General features: G+C 40.0%; 1 protein-coding gene across 8 annotated transcripts in view; it reads right to left on the bottom strand.

The window, feature by feature from the left end:
• MTUS2 (microtubule associated scaffold protein 2) overlaps positions 1–12,877 on the bottom strand; it is a 496,165-nt gene that overhangs the window by 481,846 nt on the left and 1,442 nt on the right. The window lies entirely within an intron of this gene.

Below are 12,877 nucleotides of genomic sequence, written 5' to 3'. Positions count from 1 at the left end.
ATGTTGCATTCAAAGTTCGAGCAACTCACTAGAGTCTCCTTCCCTAATATCAGTTGTTGCTTCACACGTAACCACCAACTTTCCTGAGGTTTCTGATCTTCCAGTCTAGATATTTTACTGAATTCTGAGGCAGCAGCCCTGTAGGGAAGGACAGGGTCAGGACTACGATGAGACAAAGCATCTGCCTCAGGCATGAAATTTAAGTGGAACCAAAACACTCTGTAAACAAGATGAATAAATTTTTAAATAACAGCTTTACTGATATGTAACTCACATACCATAAAATGCACCATTTTCAAGGGTGCAATTCAGTGGTTTTAATATACTCACAAAATTGTACAACCATTGTCACTATCCAATTTGAAAACATTTTCATTACCCCACAAAGAAACTCCATCCCAATTAGCAGATACCCCATCACTCTCCCTACGCCCAGCCTCTGACAACCACTAATCTATTTTGTCTCTATAAATCTACCTATTCTGGGTATTTGATATAAATGGAACCACACAATGTGTGGCCTTTTATGTCTGGCTTCTTCCACTTAAAATGTTTCCAAAGTTCACACATGTCAGTACTTCATTCCTTTTTATGAATGAATAATATTCTATTGTACGAATATGCCACATTTTATCCATTCATCAGTTGACGGACAGCTGAATTGTTTCCAGTTTTTGGCTATTATGTACAAATTGGTGTACAGTTTTTATATGGATATATTTTCCACTCTCTTAGGTATATGCTTAGGAATGGAATTGCTGGGTTATATTATAACTCTATGTTTATAATCTGAGTAACTAGCAACAATTTTCCAAAGTGTACCATTTCACAGTCCCACCATCAATATATGAGGGTTCCAATCTTCACCAACACTTGGTATTATATTTTTTACGTTAGCCATCTTAGTGGGTATGTAGTGATATCTCATTGTACTTTTGATTTGTATCGCCCTAATAACTAATGCTGACCATCTTTTAATAGGTTTGTCATTAGTATATCTTCTTTGGAGAAATATCAAGTTGAAGCCTTCAATTTTTAATTGGGTTATTTATATAATTGAGTTGCAACCATTCTTAGTACATTTTGGATACAAGTTCTTATTAGATACATAATTTGTAAAAATTTGCTCCCCTTATATGGGCTATCTTTTTCTTGATGATACTCTCTAAAACACAAAAGTTTTTAATTTTTGTGAAGCCCAACTTATATATGCTTTCTTTTGTTACTTATGCTTTTGGTATCATATTCAAGAAACCACTGCCTACTCCAAGAGCATGAAAATTTACTTCTATGTTTTCTTCTAAAGGTCTTTTTATTTTAGCTTTGACGTTCAAATCAGTGATCCATTTTGAGTTAATTTTTGTATACAGTGCAAAGGTGCAACTTCATTCTTCTGCATGTGGACATACAGTTACTCCAGCACCATTTGTTAAAAAGACTATTCTTTCTCTTTGAATTGTCTTATCACCCTTGTTGAAAAATCGTAAATGTAAGCGCTTATTTCTGGACTCTCAATTTTATACCACTGATCTATAAAAGTCTATACTTATGCCAGTACCACACCATCTAATCACCGTAGTTTTGTAATAAGTTTTAAAATCAGGAAGTGTGAGTCCTTCATCTTTGTTCTCCTTTTTCAGGATTGCTTTGGCTATTCTGTGTCCCTTGCATTTCCATATGAATTTTAGGATCAGTCTGCTAAAAGAGCAGTTGGGATTACATCGAGTCTGTAGGTCAATTTGGGAAGCACTGCCATCTTAACAATATTGTCTTTCAGTCCATGAATAGGGGATGTCTTTCCATTTATTTAGCTTATCTTTACTTTCTTTCAATGATGTTTTCAGTGTAGAAGTCTTGCATGTACTTTATTCTATTAATATGGTGTATTACACTGATTTTCATATATTAAGCCACCCCTGCATTCCTTAGAGAAATCCCACTTGGTCATGATGTATAAACCTTTCTATATGTTGCTGGATTTGGTTTGCTAGTATCTTGTTGCAAATTTTTGTATCTATATTCATAAGGAATACTAGTCTGTGCTTTCTTATGTTTTTTTCTTCTGGTTTTAGTATCAAAATATTAATGGCCTCAAAACTGAGTTGGGGGCTTCCCTGGTGGCGCAGTGGTTGAGATCTGCCTGCCAATGCAGGGAACACGGGTTCGAGCCCTGGTCTGGGAAGATCCCACATGCCGTGGAGCAACTAGGCCCGTGAGCCACAACTACTGAGCCTGCGCATCTGGAGCCTGTGCTCCGCAACAAGAGAGGTCACGATAGTGAGAGGCCCACACACCGCGATGAAGAGTGGCCCCCACTTGCTGCAACTAGAGAAAGCCCTCGCACAGAAACGAAGACCCAACACAGCCAAAAATAAGTAAATAAATAAATATTTTTTTAAAAAATGAGTTGGGAAATATTCCCTCCTTTTCCATTTTCTGGAAGAGACTGTGCTAAATTGTTATTAATTCTTCACTGTTTGATATAATTTACCAGTGAAGTCATCTTGGTCTGGGATTTTCTTTGCAGGAAATTTTAACTAATTCAATTTCTTTACTTGTAACAGGTCATTTCAGATTTTCTATTTCTTCTTGGGTCAGTCGGGTAGTCTGTGTCTTCCTAGAAGTTTATCCATTTCATCTAGGTTATCTAATCTGTTGACATAAAGTTATTCATCATATTCCCTTATGGTCTTTTTTCTTTCTCTACCATGGGTAGTATGTAAAGCTCCCTCTTTCATTCCTGGTTTTGGTAATTGAGCCTTCCTTCTTTTTCTGTTGGTTAGTCAGCTAAGGGTTTGTCAATTTTGTTGATCTTTTAAAAGGATTAATTTTAGGTCTTATTGATTTTCTCTATTGCTTTTCTATTCTCTAGTTCACTTACTTCTACTCTGGTCTTTATTATTTCCTTCCTTCTGCTTGCTTAGGGTTCAGTTTGCTCTTCTTTTTCTACCTTCTTAAGGTGAAAGATTAGGTTATTGATTTGTGATCCTTCTTCTTGTGTTAATAGAGGCATTCTTAACTATAAATATCCCTCTAAGCACTGATTTGCCGGCATAAGTTTTAGTACGCTTTGTTTTCATTCACCTCAAAGCATTTTCTAATTTCCCTTGTGATCTCTTCTTTGACCCACTGGTTATTAAAGAGTATATTGTTTAATTTCCACATTTTATGAATTTCTGAAATCTCCTTCTGCTACTGATTTCTAATATCACTCCAGTATGATAAAAAAAAAACATACCTTGTGTGATTTCAATGCTTTTAAAGTTACTGAAACATGATCTATGGCATAATGTATGTTCTGTGGCCTAATATAGTCTACTCTGAAGAATTTTCTACATGCACCTGAAAACAATGTGTATTCTACTATGGTTGGGTGGGTTGTTCTTTGGATGTCTCTTAGTTCTAGCTGGTTTATAATGTTGTTCAGGTCTTCTATTTCCTTGTTGATCTTCTGCCTAGCTGCCTAGCTAAACTTCTGCCTAGTTTCGACTTGTTATTGAAAGCAGGATATTGAAATCTCCAACTATTATTGTTGTATTTTCTATTTCTCCCATCAATTGTCAGTTTTTGCTTCATGTATTTTGGGAAACCGTTGTTAGATGCACATATGTTTGTAATTGTTATGTCTTCCTGATGGATTGACCCTTTTATCAATATATAATGACCTTCTTTGTCTCTTGTGATAATTTTTTACTTAAAACCTATTTTGTCTAATATTAGTATAGCCACTCCCAGCACTCTTTTGGTTACTATTTGCATGGTATACCTTATTCTATTCTTTTACTTTCAAACTATTTGTGTTTGAATATAAAATGGGTCTGCTGTAGTGAGAATATAGTCAGATCATATTTATTTAATTCATTCTGCCCATCTCTGACTTTTTACTGGCATGTTTAGTTCATTTACATTTAATGTAATTACTGATAGTATTTACATTTGCCATTTTCCTCTGTTTTCTGAACGTCTTATGTCTTTTTGTCCCTCTATTCCTCCATTCCTTCTTTTGTGTTAAATAGATATTTTTCTATAGCATTTTAATTCCCTTGTTGTTTCTTTTCTATGTCTTAGTTATTTTCTTAGGAGTTTATACTGCCTTGATATTTACATAATCAGTTATTTTTACTGATACTCCTTATTTCTTCCATGGATTTGAGTTGCTGTCTAGTGTTCTTTTCTTACAACCTGAAGGCTCCCCTTTAATATTTCTTATAGGGCAAGTCTGGTAGTGACAATTTCTCTGTTTTTCTTTTTCTGAGATGTCTTATTTTTTTCTTCTTTGTTGAAGGATAGTTTTGCTGGATATAGCAAAACAATATGGCTGGTTGTTCTTTCAGCACTTTGAAGCAACTAGCTTCAGGCTTCCATGATTTCTGATGAGAAGTCAGATGTTAATCTTACTGAGGATTCCTCATACATAATACTTCATTCTCTCTTGCTGCTTTCTTTGTTTTGGCTTTTAACAGCTTGACTGTTGTGTGTCTGGCTGTGGAGCTCTGCATTTATCCTGAAATGTACTGACCTTCTTGGATGTGCAGATTAATCTTTTAAATGAAATTTGGCAAGTTTTGGGCCATTGTTTCTTCAAGTCTTCTTTCTCTCTCTTTTCTCCTTCTGGGACTTCTATGATGCCTGTATTGGTACTTACAATGAATCATCTGAAGTTCTGCTCATTTTTCTTCATTCATTTGGCTTTCTGTTCCTCAAACTGTGTAATTTCAATTGACCTACTTTCAAGTTCACTGATTCTTTCTTCTGCCAATTCAAAACTATTTTTCAGCCCCCATTACTGTACTTTTCAACTCCAGAATTTCTATTTGGTTCTTTTAAAGTTATTTCTATCCCTTTATTTATATTCTCTATTTGGTGAGACATCATTCTCATCCTTTAATTCTTTAGACATGACTTCCTTTCATTCTTTGAACACAGTTATGATTGCTGACTTAAAACATTTGTCTAGTAAGTCCAACATCTGAACTTTTTCAGGGACATTTTTAATTGTTTTGTCCCTGTGACGTGGTCATACGTTCCTGTTTCTTTGTGTTTTGCAATTGTGTGCTGAAATTTGATTTTAAATAATATAATATGGCAACTCCAGAAATCAGATTCCGCCACTCCAACCAGAGGTTTATTGTTGTTGCTGTTTGCTTTTGTTGTTCCTAATGCTATCTGTCCATTTCCTGTACTAATTCTATAAAGTCTATTTTCTTTACCATGTGCAGCCACTTAAGTCTCTGCCCAATTTGCTTCATTAGTCAGCTAATGATGGGACAGATTTCCTTAAATGCTTTGAACCAATATGTCTCACAGCCTTTGCTGTGGGCTCTGTTTGTATGTTGACATGGGCTTTCTATGCCCTGATGACAGTTTACAACTCTAGTGTACAGCCTCAATGTCAGTCAGAGGTGACAGACTAAGGCCTTCTCAAGTCTTACTTAGGCATATGTACAGACTTGAATATGTATATGGGCCTTCTAGATTCTAAGGAATATGTCAAAGTTTTTCACAGCCCTCTACAGATATCTCTTTTCCCAATTATTCCTTTTCAGTTTTTTGGTCAACCTCTTGTTAACCCCTACAGGTGTAGCCACCTTAGGAAGCTGTGTTGTTAAACAATTGCCACTGATCGTTTCTAACAAATCCCCTAAGGATGTTTACAAAGAATGAGTTCTGAGTCAGAAGAAGTAAAAACAAGTTCTGAGCTTTTCAGGGAGCTGCCAGACAGGTCATACAGTGACAGTTTTCTAAGAATGGGGCATTTGAAGAGCTCTGAACCTATTCTGTCCCCTCCAGCAGCTTTTAGCTTTCAAGGCTACCCTGGTGCTGGGAAGAGGTAATGGGAATAAATTTAAATGCCACAAAGGTCACTATTCTTACCACAATTCAGTCTTTTTTCTTGAATAAACACCCCCTGGATTGTTGCAAGTCTTTGATCAATTTCCAGAGTTCTAAAATAGTTTATTTTGACAATTTCTGCCTCACTCAGTGAAATTTTGTTCTCACTGCTGTTTTGGAAAAGAGAATTTACACAATGTCCTTATTCCAACATTCCAGAGGTGGTTCCAAGATAAATGATATTTTTAAAACATAAAAATTAATGCAAAAAAAATCCATGGTGAATAAAATATCAAAATCCGTGGTGAACAAAATATCAAAATTTTAAATTAAAACACAATCAGTAACATGATCAGTCAGGCTATGACATACTGAGCCTTACACAAAAGGAAAAATCAGACACTGATCTTGTCTTTCTTAAATTTTTGATATTTTGTTTACGAATTTTTGCACTAATTTTAAGTTTTTAACCATTTGAAAATATTATTTATTTTATTGCGTAGTTTTTTAGTACCCCCTTAAATTCTGTGCTTGAGGCAACTGCCTGACAAGTATCCTTCTAGTCCCAACCTTGGAGAAGGGGGATTTTCAGATCACATATCTCCTTTCTTTTCTTCATGCTCCAAACTGAGATATTAGTTCTAACTTACATTTATATTCCATTACAATATCTTGGGTTGTTGTCAAAATGATAACTCTAAAATCTAGCAGAAAAAATTCAGTATGACGTTTGGGGGTAGAGCACAAAGTAGTTACTTATATTAGACTAACCTCTTAAAACTGCTAGTAGAGGCAAATTAGCTCTCTCAGTATTAAACTCATTACTAGCTACCGATCAAACTAATATAAATTTTTTTATTACTTTCTAGAGTCTTTAGGAAACTAACTGCAATTTTTGGCATGCCTGCCCTACATACTTCCTAAAACATTATGCAACACTAATAGAAAATGCATCAAGCTTAGAAATATTCATTTCAATCAAAATTATTCTCTTGCATGATTTCAGTTCTCAAATTGGCTTCTCCTGAAAATAAACTGATAGAAATATAAGAATTTGGTATAAAAATATGTTTGGCTTAATATGTGGCAACATTTCCAACCTGAGAAGACAATTATTTGTGCGTAAAGAAAGACTGCCTGTCTTCAGAAGCTATTTTGAGTAATTTCAAACAGCCTAGTAAAAAATTAATTCTGCATGATTTGAGATTACTTCTCTTATACTGTCATTTAACAGAGATAGTGCTCATATTAAGTTTTTAGATTAGTCCTTTGCAGTAAGTCTGGTCAAGTGTGAAAATTTAACTTCCCTATTAAGTGTTCATTATTTGCTTCTGCTGTTTTATTGCCATTTCTTGTAATCCACGGCTCTATATTCCACAATACTTTTGAAAAGCGTTTAAAATCACTATATCAATATTAGTCTGTGTCTGGACAAATTTATTTGCCTAATTACAGTCTTTATAGAAGCTAATATACTATGTTGGCTTTCCATTTCTGTGGGTGAGTCAAAGTTCCCAAAGTCAACATCAACCTGTCATTAATACTGGCTTAGCCCCCATCGTATACACTGCTGGCTCACCTTTAATGACTATGCATACACACTGCTTTGTTTTTCTACGGGAACTGAACCTACTGGTGCAATGGGTCTGTAGCTGCACAAAGAGTGGCAAGACTAATAAGGAGAAATCTTAAAGGGTCATACAACCTACCCCCTATAGCAGCTGTCCCCAACCTTTTTGGCACCAGGGACCAGTTTTGTGGAGGACAGTTTTTCCATGGATGGGGAGGGGCGGGTAGGGGATGGTTCAGGCAGTGATGCGAGCGATGGTTCAGGCGGTGATGCAAGCAATGGGGAGTGGCAGATGAAGCTTCACTCGCTCGCCCGCCACTCACCTCCTGCTGTGCAGCTGGTTCCTAACAGGCCAGGGACTGCTACCGGTCCGAGGCCCAGGGGCTGGGGACCCCTGCCCTATAGGACAGGGAAAGTACATCTACCTGAAGGACAATACTCAATCTTATGTTAAAAAAAAAATCACTCAACAGATTGAGTTAACGATATCTTCTCCTATCTAGTCTAAACTCTGGTAATAAAACATGAAATAGAAATAAGAAAAGAAAAAAATAATCATCACCTACAGATGATATGACTGTCTACCTAGAATATTCAAGGAAAATTAACCAAAAAGAGGTTAGAATTGATAAGAGCTTGAAAAGTGCCCAGTTACACGATTATATCTTAAAATCAACAGCTTTCTAAATATAAATTACTGGTTATATATATGCTACAATCTGAATGTTTGAGTCCCCCCAAACTTCATATGTTGAAAACCTAATGCCCAAGGTGATGGTATTAGGAGGTGGGGCTTTGGGAGGTGACTGGGTCATGAAGGCAGAACCCTCATGAGTGAGATTAGTACCTTAATAAACGGAGCCCCAGAGAGCTTCTTGCTTGCCCCTTCCACCAAGTGAGGACAGAGCAGAAAGGTGTCGTTTGTGAACCAAAAAGCAGGCCCTTACCAAGTCTGCTGGCAACACGATCCTGGACTTCCCAGCCTCCAGAATGGTGAGAATAAATATCTGCTGTTTATAAGCCACCAGTCTGATGTATATTGTTTTGTTTTGTTTTGTTTTTTATGTATGTTGTTACAGCAGCCCAAAAGGACTAAGACAATGTAATATGACCACTATGCATAATGTCTATAACCGACTGATTATATAACAACAGCCAATTAGAAGAGGGCTCATTCACAAAAGTTAAAGAAGAGTATAACATACCCAGGAATAACCTAAATCCTCCATTTTCCAAACATGGTAGGGCACGTGAAGGAAGCCTGCAAAGTGAGAGACCACACAAAGCAATAACAGGCACAGAGAAGAGGCAAGGACACCAATCTCCTGCGTACGCCACCTTCCTATGCCACCTGCCAACCTCCTACGTATGCCACCTTCCTATGCCACGTGCCAATCTCCTGTGTATGCCACCTTCCTATGCCACCTGCCAATCTCCTGTGTATGCCACCTTCCTATGCCACCTGCCAATCTCCTACGTATGCCACCTTCCTAATGCCACCTGCCAATCTCCTGTGTATGCCACCTTCCTAATGCCACCTGCCAATCTCCTACGTATGCCACCTTCCTAATGCTACCTGCCAATCTCCTATACACGCCACCTTCCTAATGCCACCTGCCAACCTCCTACGTATGCCACCTTCCTAATGCCACCTGCCAATCTCCTATACACGCCACATTCCTAATGCCGCCTGCAATCTCCTATACATGCCACCCGCCTAATGCCACCTGCTTTTGTGCTCATTCGGCCTGCTGTTATGCTCCAACCTGCTAGCAAACAACCCAGAGAATCGTAATCTATACGGAAGATTTCTTTGTCTGTGTCAGGGATAGAAATGGTTATAAGCTCATAGCTTGACAAAGTAAACAGCTAAGTATCCTGTCCCCCAACCCATCCCCATGCGCCCGGAAGGCTATCCCTTTCTCCAGCAGACGTGCTGCTGCTCCCCACTGGCTTCTCACCTTTTCCAATGAGAGATCCGTGACCACCTGCTACCAGGTCCACACACGTGCTTTCTGGCTAGTACACGTAGGGCAGCCATCCAGGCACAGAGGAGCCTCGTCAACCAATGAGCAAACTCCCCTCCTCAAACCCTAACCAACCCAAACACCTTTAGGCCGCGGGGTTCTCGCTGGCTCAGTCTCACGCCAGGAGTTGCTGTAGGCTCTTGACATCTTGATATTCCCCAAGAAAGAGCAGTGTGGTTCCCACTGTTGGCATCCTTTATTCACCACAGTTCTATCTGTTCCTAGGGGACGGCAGGGAATCCGGGCTGAAATAAGGCTTTCCTGTTGGCCCCTTTCCTACAGCAAGCCAGTGGGAACCATCAACAAAGACACCCAACTCTTCCCCCTACTCCTGGTTTATGTAATGGTCTGGACTGGATTCCAGTAGCCCTGAGAGGCCCTCAGCTGTACCTGATCCCAAACCAATACACCACCTAAAGCCCAAGAGTAACACCATCTCTCGCTGACACAACCTCACGGCGCTGGAGAGGAGGGTCCCAGGGTAGGCCCAAGAAACCACAAGAGAATTAGAGGGGTGGGTTGCTGTTGCAGGGAAGCACTGGCCGCGAGCCTGCCTGGGGCACCAGCCCCCCGCTGCTCCCCATAAGCGCCAGCCCAGCTCCGTCCTCCCAGGGCTCTGCACTGGCTATTCCCCAACAAGGGAAACGCTCTCCCCGGACATCCACAGGGCTCCCTCTTCATCTCCTTCAGGGTTGTACTCGGAGTCCACTCTCAGGGAGGCGTTCCCTGACCTACATGTCCCAGCAACACTCACTCCCCACCCTACGCTCCTCCTTCTCTGATTTACTTTTCTCCACAGCACTATCCTGACCTCATTCGATACACATTTTACATAAATTTATCCATGGCCCCGTAAGCTCCTCTGGGGCACAGTTTTTGTCTGTTGTGTTCACTGCTCTAAGATACCTAATATCTAGAACAGCGCTTGGCACAAACAGACACTCAAAAGTATCCGTTGGATGTTATTAAAGAAAAACAAAGCTAGACGCTAGTTAAAGGCAGTAAAGACAGAATTTATTCAGTATATACTGCAAGAGGAAAGAAAGACTTCAGTATAAAACTTAGCTCAACTTCAATCCACAAGGAGGCGGCCAGGCGTTTTAAAGGAGGAACGAGAGAGCAGACAGGGCTAAAGCAGTCACGGAAGCGGGCAATTACAAAAAGCAGGCAGGGTGGTTGGTCATCGTCAACGATGTTACGTGTCAGTTTGTCCCCGTCTCCTAGAGACGGGAGACGGAGGCCCTATCCTTCCTGATTACATGTCAAAGGAACGGCTTTCAGGTCCTTGAGAAGGATACTCCTGGGTTGTAGGAGACACGTATACATCTCAAAGAGACAGAGAATGCATTGTAATTGTACTGTTTTTATACTAAATGCTGAATAAAAGGGAAATCGGGCCCATCCTCAGGTGTTGGCTGGAACAAAGGCTAAATCCTTGTGGCAGACTTGAGCTTTTCCAAACAGAAACTCAAGGGGGGATGGGTCATCCCGGGGGCATGACCTCAGGGGGCTGGAAGCCAAGTTAGAGTTTTCTCAAGTCTTCTGGGGGGGCGGGGGACAACACTACACCGACAAGATTGTGTTGAAAGTTGCAGTTCCTATAGGCCAAGGTTGAGGCCTAGTCAAGAAGAGGGCTCAGAGGAGTCTGACTAAAGTTTGGTCAAGCGGAGTGTCTTGGTGAATGGGTAGGTGGGCGGAGGGGGTATAAGGACCGGTGGGAAAGGGGTCAAGATGGTAAGATCTGAAGCATCCAAATTCAGATATGAAGCAGAAATTGCTTCCGAGAAAAAGGGAAAATCCTCCACTCTTCTCAATAACCCCCCTCTCCAACATTCCTGCGGCAGACATAATAAGGCTCCCATTTACCCATAAAACTGCTAAACGGGAACAGTCAATAGTTTATCCTAGCCCTTCCCAGCCTGCACTTGTTTCCTGCAAGATATTTTCCAGGGCTGAGTTTGCTCCCTGTTTAGAATTCATATTGAAGACAGATCCTAGGAGTTTACAGGAAAGTCTCCTATGGAGCTGATGCTATCTGTTCCTATTAACTTTTTACTAATGAAGCATCTTTGGGTAGTTCACTTCTCTCTCCCTTTCCCCTCGGCAGCCGTCTCTGAGATGTGGAAGGGGTTTAACCCACTTTCCTCCCTTCCCCGCCCCCGTCTCAGCTTCTCTCTGCCTCCGGCTCGGCTCGGCTCCAAAAAAGTCCCGGTTTGTGTGCGATCACAAGGCACAGCTGATTCACCGGGTAACCACCTGAGCCCTGGGTGATAGCAGTTTGCATTTTCTCAGCAGCTCAACTACAATATTGGCCAGATTTCTTTTTTTGTCTTTTCATGAGACTACAGATGTTAAAATAAGAAAAAGCATTTTTCAAAGTTAACATTTGAACATAATCAGGAGACAGCAGATTCAGGGTTTATGGAGCCTTACATTCTTATGATGGGACGCGGGAGGGGGGAGAGAGTGTCCTCCTTATTTTAAAAAAATCCACAATTACAAATACAAACTTCTGTGACCATGTGAGCACACTGCTAGTGGCCCTCCCAGGGGCTTGGACGAAGCCGGAGTGAGGGGCCCTGAAGCTTAAGATCATTAGCTTCCCAGTCAATGCGCCTCTGCTGGGAGATACGAAAGACTAGAGAGGTTTATACCGCAGCATTAAAATCTCTAGAAAACCGCTAAGCATAACAGTCTTCTCTTACATCAATCCTCTAGACGCTATTCTCATCTCTCTTTCACAAACCTCCGTCCCTGCTGTTCCCTCTAATTTGGCCGCAGCAATTCATTATAAAAGCGCATGTGCTGAGCTGGGGCTGTGCATCCTTCCCCTGTTTTGGCTTTAACAATCCAGTACTGTGTCAATTATGTAATAGCCAAAACAGAGAGTTTAATGCAATAGTCGTAGCACTTACATAAGCCTTCGCAAACCAACCCTAAGATCTGCCCCCAGATTTGGGTATTTGGAATTACATGAAGTAGACAGAAAACATTGATTCAGCAGCCACGTTAATTTCCGACCTTAAAGACAATAAAAGCTTTTTTGCACTTAATTTGCTAGTCTATATTAACATAATGAGTTTTGAATTTCATGGAGCAAACAATCTTTAATAAGACGTGATTGTCTTTTCATGTAAACAAAAAGGAATATCCTGACACCGCTACTCAACTTCACTGTTACCTGTGCACAAAGAAATGTCCCACTCAGGACTCCCTGACATAGTCTACATGGAACCATGGGTCCCCAATAAACATCAACTATTCCCTGCAGGTTTAAAAAAAATCGAGAAAGATATACAAAATACAAAAGTGTACATGCTATAATTCCTCAACACATCTTCTTTTCAATACCATTCTCTCTCCATATTTCTAACCACTTATTTTTTACCTTCCTTAAACCACTGGAGCCGCACCTTAGGCTACAAAGTGACAAATTGAAAAAAAACAA

This window comes from Globicephala melas, chromosome 18 (genome assembly GCF_963455315.2).
Source record: "Globicephala melas chromosome 18, mGloMel1.2, whole genome shotgun sequence".
NCBI lineage: Eukaryota > Metazoa > Chordata > Mammalia > Artiodactyla > Delphinidae > Globicephala > Globicephala melas.
The sequence above is the reverse complement of the archived record's forward strand: the minus strand, read 5'-3'. Positions and strand labels throughout refer to the sequence as shown.